This window comes from Macrobrachium nipponense, chromosome 42 (genome assembly GCF_015104395.2).
Source record: "Macrobrachium nipponense isolate FS-2020 chromosome 42, ASM1510439v2, whole genome shotgun sequence".
NCBI classification, from domain to species: Eukaryota; Metazoa; Arthropoda; class Malacostraca; order Decapoda; family Palaemonidae; genus Macrobrachium; species Macrobrachium nipponense.
In genome coordinates, this window is record NC_061103.1 from 5,416,225 (window position 1) to 5,429,126 (window position 12,902).

Consider the following 12,902-nt stretch of genomic DNA (forward strand, 5'->3'; position numbering starts at 1 on the left):
ACGGTTGGTTGAGTGCAATATCGAGTATAAATGAATGAATAAATAAACACATGCATGTATATATGAGTATATATACAAATTTTTATACTAGATATAAGAGTATATATACAATTTTTTTACTAGATATGAGTATATATACAAATTTTATATTAGAGTTACGTGAGCAATTTCCATAATGTGCCGTATTTTTATAAAAGCAATTCACTTCTATATCCAAGTACAGTATACAATACGATATGATTAAAGTAAATACTATAGTTAAAAAATCAAAAGTCTTATTCCTTACTACTTACTTGTACACGTATCTACTAACCTATTTATTTATTTATGCAGTCTACTGTGTTTTATGTATCATAGTTCATGCAATGTTCCTATTTTAGCATGGCAATGATAATTTGTCGCTGGTCATTTTTTTTATGTGTTTAAGTTAACGAATATATATGAATGGTTCTCTTAAAATGTCAATATGTTTTAAGCCAAGGACCCCGTCCTGAAATTCACCAAAGTGTCTTAAATATTATTAAAATATGTAATAAAAAAAATAAACAATCTATTGATTTTCTCTTAAAGCCTTGTTTCATATGATTTTGCATTATGCATACCATTTGCTAAAATTAATTACTTTATGGCTCTTGAGTTTTTACACTCTTTTATATAAGTTGCTGGACTTTTTAAAAAGCTATTAAAGAATTCTTTACCTATAACTGTTTTTGTATCATGTCATGGTTATCAGCCTTACCAAGTTCAACTAAAGAGTTATAATGGTTAGAGTAATGAGTCAATAAACTACCATCAAAGAATGATACATATTTTCCAGCTTGACTTAACACTATACTCTGTTTTTTTCCATCTTTCCACACGCCCGTGGTGTTTGCGTTATGGTAACACTGCGTCCCTGGCTTTAAATAGTTACGCTATGTGTAAGTTTAGGTAAATAAAAGGATATCTGGGTGTATATTTGCAACTGAAAGTATTTTAATAATTTACTGTATGCGAATTACACCATTAATATTCGAAATAGGATATTGTTATTATTGTTGAATGTCAGCTGAATGTAACTATAAAGCCCGGGACGCAGTGTTACCATACGCAACATCACGGCGGGTGGACAGATGGAAAAAACCTATACTCGGTTTTTTTTCCATCTGTCCATCCGCCTGTGGTGTTCTCGCATGGTAACACTGCGTCCCGGCCTTTAAATAGTTACGCTATGTGTAAGTTTTAGGTAAATAAAAGGATATCTGGGTGTACTGTCGGCCAAAAAACTCGTGGCAGAGTTTCATAATTTTTCGTTCACTTGCCTGACGCACGATTCATGCCTTATTTATCGATTTTCTTTCCAAAGATGGAAGAAATCGTATGTAATGACGTTAAAAACAGTCACTGATATCTTTAGAACATTACGTTATGTTATTGTGTAATAATATTTTCCATATAGCAAAATTGACGTGAACGAAACGAAGTGATAAAAAACGTCATATCACAACCATAGATATACATTACCAAATAGATAGGAGACACCTATCACTAGTAGTATCGCATAATCATAGACCTTAAATTATCATTCAATATTAAGTGAAGGTAGTTGAACTATTCCATTTGTTAAATTTTCAGAAAACATTGGAATCTCACAAAATGCTATCAAATTTTTTTAAAAACAAAAAGAAAAAAATAACGATCTCCTAACAGTGTGAACCAAGCGACCTCACTCTATTGCTTTTGATGTTATGTGCACGGGAATCTAATGTCAATGTGTCATTTATTGGTCTAAGAAACGTCCTTTGATGAGCGAGAGACAACTATTGCACTGCATTCGGTGCAAGTTGCTGTTGGAGAGATATCAAGAAAGCTTAATAAACCGGAGAGAATCATGCCTAGATGAATCAAATTGTTTAAAGAACGGCAAAATTTAGAACATGGGCCTAGAGGTGGAACACCTCAAAAGCACCACAAGAGAGCAAGACAATACAGTGTAAACGTTGCTGAACAACATTCATTTGTGAATTTTTGAATTCTAGTGGCCATCGTCACGGACCATTGTCTGAAACCAGGAATCATGACTAGCTCTATGCTATGACTGGTTGTCTGATGAATACTTTAGATGGAGAGGAAGAGATTTTTAAATCTCCACTTGAAATCTTTGATAGGTGTCTAATGAATAAGTCTAATGAATAAGCAAACGTATCTTTGATGGATGAGAGATTCAGTTAGGCTTACTCTTTTTGTTTTTGTTTTTTATCGGTGGCCAGTGAATACCACAGATAGGGAGGGAACAGTTTCTATGATGCATGCATTTTTTTTCTTCAAAAGCTAAAGCATACATTTTATTAGGAGATACTTTATCAACATCGGCCTAATCCCTCCATCACTCCTATACGCCACCTCCGCTCTCTCTACATCTCGGGCGACTCGAGCCGACTTCTCACTACGAACTCCATGGCTTGAAAGCATCAGTAATGATAACGGTTATTTTGAAATTCCCCGCACCGACAACGGGGCGCCTTAAAATGCATGTTTATAAAATATTTTCTATTCAAAAAAGAAACTTTATCTTTCATTCCCCAAAAATATGTGCATACACTCGTGTTACACCCCCCCCCCCCCCCTGTAGCCGTCAAAGAGCAACCCTTGATTAAAAGAAAGCAGTCTTGAAAAAAATAGAAATAAAAACATGAAATAGACTTAAACGAGAACGTCACCTTTCATATTTCTTATCCTTTCAGCTACTTATAATATGCTTATGGTAGTAGGTCGAGATATACTATGTGAAACTAATTTGAATTAATTCTAGTTAGAAGAAATGAATACTACAGAAAGATCAACCTAAGAAAGCTTTAATGAAAGTAAGCCTTTCTAATGTATTCGTCAGTTTTGACTCCCACAGCTTTCCAACGTGTCCAAATGAAACAGGGTGATATGCAAGGAATTCGATAAAAAATAAGACTGAATTATATTTCGTTGATTTTTTTTTTTTTTTTTTTTTTGATAGCTAGGTCTGAGTTAATTATGTTAAGCAATTATGAAAAGGATACGAAGAAAGGCGAGCATTGCTAATAAAACAAGAATAACATGGAATAATTAAAATAAAGCAGATTAATATATATATATATATATATATATATATATATATATATATATATATATATATATATATATTACGTATCCGAGAGAGTATACTGCTCAAAATAGACCTAGGCTAATCAGTGTGAAAATCAGAAGTCCAATTTAGGCCCCACTAAATATTATGTCATGCAAATTATTTTATTGATCAAAGGGCAAAATTAGTTTAATTAAACAAACATCGTTTTCAAAGAATGTTAACGACTGGATGTATTGTTTATCGGCTGTAGGAGACGAAAAATGACAAACATCCCAGTGCAGTACGATACGTTGAGTCAAGACTCGACCGGAAGCAAAGTCAACTTCAAAATGCTTCGGTATGCTGTCACGAAGCTAGAGTTGAGAATAAAATTAGAAATCGTGGACCCATTGGTATATATTTTCCTTACTTTGTAAAATAATTATCTTTAATATGTTGAATAAATCTACTCTATTCTAATGTAATTTATTTCAAGTATATGCACCTTTAACTTTGAAAGGAATGTTATTTATTGTTAAGCAAATAATCTGCACCTGCATATGGCAACAATATTTCCATAACGAACAATGAATTAAGAAACTACGCCAATTCTTCGTTGGCCGTCTGTACATTTGCAACTGGAAAAGTGTTTTTAATAATTTACTGCATGCGAATTACACAGTTAATATTCGAAATAGGATATTATTATAATTGTTGAATGTAAGCTGAATATCACTATCTAAAGCCCAGGACGCAGTGTTACCATGCGCAAACACAACAGCCGGATAGACAGATGGAAAAAACAGAGTATAGTACAGTTCACCGCATATTCGTCCGATCGACACCTTCACAATATCCCAAGAAAATTGTTTACTCTGTATACATGAAACCATAAGTAAATACACGCACACACACACACTTGAATCGAATATTTAAGAATAAAAAAAAAAAAAAAAACTCCGAAGTCGGTCAGAATTTCGGTGCATTTAAAGAATTGTGGGACGAAAACGAATGAAATACCTTGACTGCGACTAATGTTGTGGTTGCCAAACAGACGGTCTATACTCCTGTTTTATTTCAATCTGTCCCCATCCGGCTGTGGGGTTTTTTGTATGGAGTAACACTGCGTCCCGGGCTTTAAATAGTTACGCTACGTGTAAGTTTGAGGTAAATAAAGGATATCTGGTTGTACATTTGCAACTGAAAAGTGTTTTAATAATTTACTGTATGCGAATTACACCGTTAATATTCGAAATAGAATATTGTTATTATTGTCGAATGTAAGCTGCCTTTTCGGGGGTGGCGAATGGAACAGCCAGACGCAAATTCCATCAAACAGATGCTAAACCAAGTTACGTCATATCGTATCTGGCTGAAACGCACTTTATAAAAATTAACAGTACATACTGAATACTTACGTTTATAATGAAGTAATACGTTGACATCTTGCCGTAGTGAACAGCGAGAGAAGCAATTTTCCCGCCACTGCGTCTGGCTGTTCCATTCGCCACCCCGAAAAGGGAGCTTACATTCAACAATAATAACAATAACCTATTTCGAATATTAATGGTGTAATTCGCATACAGTAAATTATTAAAACACTTTTCAGTTGCAAATGTACACCCAAATATCCTTTTATTACCTAAAAACAAAATTACAACGTAGCGTAACTATTTAAAGCCCGGACGCAGTGTTACCACAAAACACCCCACAGCCGGATGGACAGATGAAAAAAAACAAGTATAGGTATATTTACACGCCTGTGTCATCGAGAGACTCATCGGCGTCTTTGGTATCTACGATCTCTTGATTCTGAGTACATGAGGAATAACGAAAAACCATTGTTATATTTCTAGTTAATTCCAAATCTACAGAAGAATAAGTCATCGTTACAAGTTATTGTTACGATCACGAAAAACAAAGTTCCAGTTTAACATGTTCCACGAGATTCTTCAATTCCTGGATCAAACTGATACTTAAAAGCACTAACCAAAGTTAGATTACATGCAGGGTTGCCGTTTTGAGGAATTTCGTCGAATAGTGTGGCTTTCTGGTGACATCTGGGAACCCTCCGTGGCTTTTCCGACCACAGGCCACGTCCGCGTGGTGGAATAAATTCCACGGCCATGAAGAAAAAATTCTTCACTTTGCCTTTTTATGTTTTTAATTTTTGCATCACTGTATTTCTACATGTTGACAGGGTCTAAATGAATGAGAAAAAACGTATAATTTACTGTATCGATTTACAATATCATTGACCTCCTAAAGTATGTGAAAAAACGTTTGTTGAAAGTTTGTGAAGCACTTGCCTAAAAAGTGCCTTCATGAGCTGAGAGGACAGCGGAATTGAAGCTCACGAACGTTCGCTTCCGACTACGATTTCTTTGAAAATCAGAACTGCGTATGGTAACACTGCTAAAAGCCACTGTTGTGAAGAAAAAACGGCAACGCTGACATGACATTAACCACCTGGAACCTTAATCCGAGCAAGTTATTTTCGTGGGCACATCAAACAATGACTATAGTACTAGGTTTCAATAGAAAAAAGTCGGCTGGCCTCAGCAGAATAATAAATATATATAATACAGGTACATCACTCAGCAGAATAGTAAATATAATATAATACAGGTACATCACTTGCTAAATGATAATAGCAATCGCCTGTGATGGCATTCTTCCCTCTATATACCTCCCCATTCTAAAAAGAAAAAGTTAAAATTATATATATAAGGTAAACCAGCAAAGGACACCTCAACCGCCTAACTATAAACCACTCTGCTATTTGAAATTCCCATAGAACCATCTGAGAGCTTTATACAACACAGGAGCAAACAACATGCATAAAACCCACCCGGCAAAATTGGCCATTAATAGCAACGCAAAAAACACAAAACTGCACTGATTACAACTGATGAACGTCATATAGGGCTACTGTACAAATTACAACTTCGCACAACGCCATTTATTTTCATGCATTAAACCGTAACTTTACTGAAGGTATGAAAAGTGGAACCACATTCAACAACTAAACAAGGAGCAGGAGCCTTATCACTCCAAGGGCGGAGGTGCCTCAAGGATCTTAATTAGGACCTATACATTTTCGAGAACGGCCACAACCCACATTTCAATTAAGGTAGTTTACGGAGTCCCTTACTGGACCTAGTAAAGCGTTACAGATCTAGCATTTATTACAAACTGTAATATCTCATTTATATAACAAAAAATAAATTATGTGGACGTGAAGCACAGCGTGAACGTGAGAATAACTTATTGAGCAACCCAATATAGCCTATGTAGTACAAATGTTTACTAATAAATAACGAACTTGCTCAAACCTGCACAAAATATTCGCATTATCGTTACAAATCTGTAGGTTGTCTGCGCGGAATTTGGTAGGTACTTTTCTCAAAACTTGGCCATATGTTTGACTTGGAGCTTTTGTGAGAACCAACTGCCCCACTTACTTATCTGTCGCACTTCATCTTATTCCAGGACTAGGCCAAGAATGAAAATAAAAACTTGAGAATTTGTTGCAAATTCTGGCAGACACTTTTGCTCAGCACAGAAAACTAAAGCATTCTAGGATTTATATTAAATTTCCAATTAATAAACCCCCTCCCCCACCCAAGCCAACACAGAAGGAGAGAGATAGAGAGGCCCTTCTGCATCCCAAGCTGCCGCTGTTTCCTCACTCTCTCTCCATAGCAAAACGTATATCAACTCTTTTAAAAAAAACTTGGAAAAGGATATATTCTGAATACCTTGTGACGATATGAAACGTCCCATAATCACTGGAATGAATAAATTTTTGTGTATTAGCCTAAAGGCTTCGTAATATCCACGAAGACAATACTAATCCAGTTGCTCTATACTTAAACGTGCAGAGTTTGGGGGAGGGCGGCCGTTAGGAATTTAAAGTGATATTTCTAGATCAATTACCACCATCGGGGAAATACAGTTTGCCATCCAGTCGTAAGAGTCAGCTTATAACGAATGGGACTTGCTTGGATGTATGATATTTCGGGCTCAAGCCCAGCTACTGGGGGCCAAGAAGGGCCATTCAGCGCAGAGCATTTAATTTCTTTTTTAATGCCGTTGACACCACACTTTCCTCACAAGGCGGCGGCCAGGTCCATACAATCTCCAGGCTTTTAGGTGGGAATTGAGAACTATAATGTCATGTATCCTAAGTCTGTTTTCTAAGAGAAACTATAAACTACCTAACCATTTTATACAAGTACCAGTGGGGTAAATACACTTATGCCTTGATCGTAGATTTAAAAGCGAAAATATCCATATTTTATACTGTGAAATATGAGGTAGGTAGGATGTAAATAATCTATACAAAGAATGTATATATTTTATTCTCTCTTTTTGTACAACAAATGTAAATTTGCATTAGATTTCTTTCATTTCACACATTAACAAGTTAAACACATCCATTTAAGGAAATCTTAGCCATTTAAAACCCATCACACTTACCATACAATTACAGGTAGTTAAAAAACTCACTATGGTGTTACTCAACCATGGTAAACTCCATACGAAGTAAAAAAAAGTTTTTGAAAATCTAAAAATTGCATTTGCCATTATTCTTAACAATTCACTGTACACCATAGATGGCCCATTTCTTTTCAGTTTATTTTGTACATACACTTTACTCAATCTGGCTAATATATGATTTTTGCCAAATATTTTTCCAATACTGGTATGTATTACCCCACCACCTCATCCTAGTTTCTTAGCTGTTGTGCACTATCAGTACTCGTTAACATCAATGGGTCAAAAAGCTAGACCTCCGTAGGGTTCGTTCTTAAAAGATGAACACAGACCATGTCAAAAAGTTGGAAGGTGAAAAACAAGACAACACACTAGGTGAAATATCTGAGTGTGAATGGGTTAAGTTCCTCCGGGTTGGTTTGCCAACGCAGAAACAGAGGAATTTATTTCTGGTGGTAGAAATTAATTTCTCGATATAATGTGGTTCGGATTCCTCCCATAATAAGCTGTAGGTCCTGTTGCTAGATGGACAAATGGTTCCTAGCCACGTAAGAGCACCTCAGTGGCGTGGTTTGGTATGGTGTTGGCGTCCCACCTCGGTGGTTGCGGGTTCAATTCTCGGCCATTCCATTGAGGAGCGAGAGATGTGTATTTCTGGTGATAGAAGTTCACTCTCGACATGGTTTGGAAGTCACGTAAAGCCGTTGGTCCCGTTGCTGCATAACCACTGGTTCCAAGCATCGTAAAAGCACCATACAAACAAACAAACCTAGCCACGTAAAAATATCTAATCCTTCGGGCCAGCTTAGTGGTCTGGTAAAACTAAGAATAAGTAATCCAGGTTGATGGAACTCTAGTAGTGGTCTCCATTCATCGCCGACTACAAACTTGTACTAGTGTACTGACGTCATGATGCCACTAAAGGATAATAAAGAACTGTTACTTTTGATTTGGTTTTTATATTTGTGCTCATAAAAATGAAGAGCTATGTACAATCAACAACTAGGAACTGCTCTGAAGGATAATATTAATACTGACCAGAAAAAAACATATTGCCAACAGTTATATACCAATTTCACGTGATACAAAATTTCTTTCAAAATTATAATTAAACCCCACATTCAAACAAATATTTCTACAAAGCAGTTTCCACCAAACATTTATATATACCGTTTATTTTATTATATTACAAACTATTAGTTTCATTATTGCAATTGGTAGTGCTTAATAGCTTTTTTTTTTTTTAATAAACCAAGAACAGTTAACATAGCATTGTACCTAGGGATCATTAGTAACTTGGCATGTAATTATAAATTAAAAAGTAGAATAAAAAGTCATTTCAAGAGCTTATATGTTATACTAGAAGAGTACTCACATAAATATAACTCTAACCGGTCCAATCTAAATAAATAAACATAAATAATTCAATCTATGTAACTAAACTACCCTCACGTTTATGCAATAGCAGACTCTTTCGAAGATGCATTTTTAACTCTTAGCCAGCCAAAACAGCCAATGATAATTATATGTAGGATATATATATACATACAAATGCATCTTGAATAATTCAGGTTTCTAATGCATCTGATTTCTTACACAGTATCCATTTTTGGTGGAAGATATAAGTGATTAATCACAATGCCTAACAAAAATGCAAGTAAATGCATTTTTGTTGTTAATTCGTCTGTCAACAACTGATTGTTCCAGAGTGTCACATGTTCTGATTATTTATATTTAAAAGGCACTAACTGTGACATTACTTAATTTTCTTTGAAAAACTTAATGCAGCATTAATGCAAGCACTTAAATAAGATCAACAAAACTATATTAAAAAAAACTGTGATTCCAAGAAAGAAAAACTCTTGCAACGAAAGGTACATTAAATGCCGCATTTGTAAACTACTGTATTCCTAAATTTCAAGTCTTATTCTTTGACTAGCAAAATGCAATCACCTTTTAAGGCAAAAAAAAAAAAAAAAAGTAAAAAGAATATAATGCCAAGGAGACACTGAGGTCAATCAGGAGTTCTACTTGCATCTCGACAAATAAATAATACACTTCTGAATATCTAGAGTTTTGCATTTTACCCAAAACTAACAAATAACAAAAGTGGCTCACACGGAAAGAATTCGACCAATGGTTCCAAAGTTATACACATTCATCAAACACTGCTAATATGCAAAATCAAATACTTATACGCTAATGCAAGGGTAAATGAATGCTAGGCTAGCAAGACCTTTTGCTTCAGCAATAAAGCAAATAAAATTTTTTTACCAGGTATTTATTCCACCATGCCAACAGCATTCCTCTTACACTTCCGACAGAAAACTTAAATACTAAGAACGCAAGGGAAATAAAAACACTAAACTGGCAAAAACCATTCATTCAAAATAAAAAAAAAAGTGCTAGACAATCGCAAATGCGCCACCCGCAGTGTCATTTACTGAAGAGTACATGGGTAAAGTAAATCAACATATTTTCTTTTCCTACATTAAAGCTACAAAAATACAAAAATAAAGAAGACCAACAAGCAACGCTGTGCAGTTACTTAAAACACAACCGAGTGAGTCCAAGATGAACGGAAACGCAGTCTTGACATGCTAATATAGACCGATGCTAAACACAGCAGCAATGGAATGTTTTGCATACTTCAAGCCAAAAAGGAAATAGAAACAAACAAATACAGTACAGAGAAAAAAATGAGGAAAATCATAAAAAAAACACCAGAAAACCATTTCATGCCAGACACACTAGTATATCTGTATCCTGATAGTTGCCTTGTTACCTGCAACTCAATAACAAGAATAAATAATAGAAAAAAGCCAAGACATTGTTTGTAAATATTAATGTGAGTAAGCAACTGGAAACACAAAGTGATATTTTACAGATGCCCTTTGGGTAGGGGGCTATATGTACTCAAGTGAACTAAGGAGACTTCTTTGCATAAAGATTTAACATAAATGTTAGTGACATGGCAACAGGAATATGAAAGGATTACAATGTTATATACTGTTGCTAAGTCATGAAGCCTTGAATCCCATACCTGCATAGCTGTCTGTTTCACTTAGGTTTTGTTTTACTGAAGATACCATAAACCAACTTACCACACCGAATGATCTTGAAAATAACAGTGTACGTATTCTACAATCCCATTTTACAATCATTTGACAGCCTCTTGAAACATGCATTCCTATTAATTTCTTGGATCCCTACAAGTTAAGAACCTAACCTCCAGATCTTTCTTTCATTAACTTTCTATAACTAAAACTGGTATCTTTCTCATATGGTTGTGCTTTATGACAAAGAAAATACTTTTATGACAATGAAAATGTCTGAGGCTTAAGTTTCTAGGGTATGAGATGGAAAATAATCAAATGAAACTCAGCGTAAGCATGAATTTGGCTTAGTATATAAATTACAGTTACAGAATATCGTTTGCTACTAAATCATCAAAGCACTTACCACACCTCAAAAACAGTATACGTAAATAAATACCATTTTTACCCGGGTGTTCAAAGCCATTAGTATTGCCATATTGTGCATGACTTTGCACTGTTACCTTATGTAGTGATTCACAAATACTGGAGCATCACAGCTCTAACTGACCACATTCCAACAGCCATGTCCATATCATATACTACATATACACAATGCTTTCCTGTTTTTGGCACAATGAGCCACCACTGATATTGTACTTAGTACAAAAAAATTTTCAGGGATGTTGTTAACTTAAACTCATAGTCTATTGCTCACCTGTTTACAAAATATATCAATATCCAATTACCTTTAAATAACTACAATATGATAATGCAGTATTCAAAATCTCGTGCATTACCAAGTATTTTCCCACCGTTGTATCATCTTCGGGCAATTATTCTCAATTATTCCTTTATAAAAAAAACAATTACTTTATCTCTTACAATTTACAAACACTCCCTAATGATTGACATCCTTTCCTTCAATAAAAAAAAAACAAGCTAAAGCACTGGCAAATACCTGGTTGTCAAGCAACAAGTTTTACTGGTCTACACAGCCAACATTTTGTTCCAAAAATATGTCTGCGTTCCCAACAGGAGATTTATGTTACTGACAACAAAATGGGAATCCACCTTAATAGTTACTACATGTTTAGCTCAAAAATTCACAGATTCATTTTGTTTAATTTAAACTTGAAGTTAAGCTCTGAATTAACTGAAGCTCAGCACATTTCAGGACCTTCCACTTTCCACTAATCATATCTGGCTTAGTTATTTTAGCTTGAAGTTTCCCCTACAAGTTTCCTATTCTTAGTAAAAACAGCACCAAAGTTAAATTTATTTAGCTTTCAAAGGGACCATTTCCTTTTTTTCTCAGATGAATAATTCTGAAAAAGGAACATTTAATTTTATACGCTTTTATGCTTCTAAAAAAATCAGTTGTTTCAGGGATGACAAAGATGTATCCATCTACTGATTCTTACTGACTTACTACTTGCCAAATATGACTTTACATTTGTTGTTACTGTAATAAAGACCATATGAAAAACTAATCTTTTATAGGTATCATTTTTCTTAAAATTTCTTGTTTACTTCATTCAACCAGTCAATTACATGTGCTTGAGTTAAAACATCAAAACTTGTGTGTGCTCTGTTTGCCTTGCTTGTCCAAAGATTATTCATGAAACTGCTGACTACTGCTCACAACTTTGAAAAAAATGACAAGAAGGATTATTCCAAAATTCTAATTATTCATATATGGGCTCTGAAGTCATTAAACTGCTGCTGGTATAATAGAAAGTGCAAAACAATGGGAACAAATCCTTCAGCACTTTAGCCCACCACAAGTATAAGAAAAAGCATTAACAAAATAGAAGTAATTTCTGAATATCTGCTTTCATAATCTTCACTATGAACAGCAAGATCTAATGACTGTTCAATCTATCAAGTTCCATACTTGCTTAGTATCACGTTGCAACATTGCTGTACTTACATTTATTATAAAGAAAAGCATAAATCAGATAAACCCTAAAACCTCCATGTGTACATGTTTAGAAGATATACTTACTACAATAAAAGATACCAATAGAAACTTGGTTGGCAAAAGAAGACTGTTATCTATTTATGGCTCAATTGTACAAGCAAGCACCAATGACTACTAAGTACAAAACCAAGATACATGAATGGAAATCAAAATAAAAGCATGAGCTCAAAAGTGCCTTATGAATTTTAGATTTTATATTTCCTTGACCAGTTGATAAAAACCAGTTTCTAGATTTCTCAGTAAAAAAAGTGTAATGTTGGGGTACAGGTTTGGCTGCACACCCTAATGCTTGATTGACTTCTGT

At 34.7% G+C, this 12,902-nt stretch overlaps 1 protein-coding gene across 4 annotated transcripts in view; it reads left to right on the plus strand.

Moving 5' to 3' along the window:
* The window catches only part of LOC135212946 (pyridoxal-dependent decarboxylase domain-containing protein 1-like), a 286,832-nt gene that overhangs the window by 194,978 nt on the left and 78,952 nt on the right, over positions 1 to 12,902 (plus strand). The gene's annotated exons all lie outside the window — the stretch shown is intronic.